The following is a 1,637-nucleotide window of genomic DNA, read 5'->3' as shown; positions in this document are numbered from 1 at the left end:
ATTAAATAGGAGGGAATGAAACGATTGATGGTTTTGAGGATCTCAAGTTTCTTGTTGTTTCTACCTTTTGGACACTAAAGCTTTGGAGTCAGGAGCTTAGCTGCTCATGTTCCAGTTTGAATCGACACATTGAACTTCTTAGCCGGCAGAGGAAAATCCCAGCAAAAATAATGGAGATTGCAGAACTTCTGCAGACCCATCCAACAACAACCTAGCTTACAAGGAAAAATCACAATAGAAATGACGAATGTACCAATTCTGAATCAGAACTAACAAGGTTTCAGGGCTCATTAATTTTGAAATGAACTTAGCACCTCACAACATAGAGAGAACACATACTAAATCATCTCACCAAACTACCAAAGTTGGCATCTTTATCATGCCTGGGAAAGGTATTGCATGATTTGGGAAATGTATAGGCGAGCTTTGGGGCAGAAAGAGAAGATGTTGTCATGAGGAGGAACGCTTGGGGAAAGGAAAATAGGAGCTTGTCTAACGAAGGAGGGAAGGTAACTTAGAAGATATTATATGGATTCCTCATGTGTATTTTCTGTTTTCAGAACCATTAGATCCGTATTTTCCATTTTCACAATCATGAGTTCAGGAGCACCCTATATATATATAAATCCTGAATAACTATTTAAATCATTTCAACTGCTTTACACATTTATCTCGCCAACTATTACTTCTACTACTATGGCTAATGGTTTAGCAATAAAGTAAAGTAATTACATGGCGTTATTCAATGACACACAGATCATACAATAAATTAAGACAACTCCTATGGCTCCTGCCGGTTGTCATACTCATCGACATGCAAGTCGTGATTCCTATTACAAGAACATGATCAATCTCATACATCACATATATATCATTCATCACATCCTTTTGGCCATATCACATCACACGACATATGCTGCAAAAACAAGTTAGACGTCCTTTAATTGTTGTTGCATGTTTTTTACGTGGCTGCAATAGGTTTCTAACAAGAACGTTTCTTACCTATGCCAAAACCACAACGTGATATGCCAATTGCTATTTACCCTTCATAAGGACCCTTTTCATCGAATCCGATCCGATTAAAGTGGCAGAGACAGACACTCGCTAACCACCTTATGCAACTAGTGCATGTCAGTCTGTGGAACCTGTCTCACGTAAGCGTACATGTAAGGTCGGTCCGGGCCGCTTCATCCCACGATGCCGCGGAATCAAGATAAGACTAGTTGTGGCAAGTAAATTGACAAAATTGACGCCCACAACAACTTGTGTTCTACTTGTGCATAGAAACTACGCATAGACCTAGCTCATGATGCCACTGTTGGGGATCATTGCAGAAATTATAAAAATTCTACGCATCACCAAGACCAATCTATGGAGTAACTAGCAACGAAAGAGAGGGGAATGCATCTTCATACCCTTGAAGATCGCGAGTATAGGCGAGCTTTGGGGGCAGAAAGAGAAGATGCTGTCATGAGGAGGAACGCTTGGGGAAAGGAAAATAGGAGCTTGTCTAACGAAGGAGGGAAGGTAACTTAGAAGATATTATATGGATTCCTCATGTGTATTTTCTGTTTTCAGAACCATTAGATCCGTATTTTCCATTTTCACAATCATGAGTTCAGGAGCACCCTATATAT

The sequence above is a fragment of the Triticum dicoccoides genome, chromosome 4A (assembly GCF_002162155.2).
Source record: "Triticum dicoccoides isolate Atlit2015 ecotype Zavitan chromosome 4A, WEW_v2.0, whole genome shotgun sequence".
Lineage (NCBI taxonomy): Eukaryota > Viridiplantae > Streptophyta > Magnoliopsida > Poales > Poaceae > Triticum > Triticum dicoccoides.
This window is presented reverse-complemented; position numbering follows the sequence as displayed.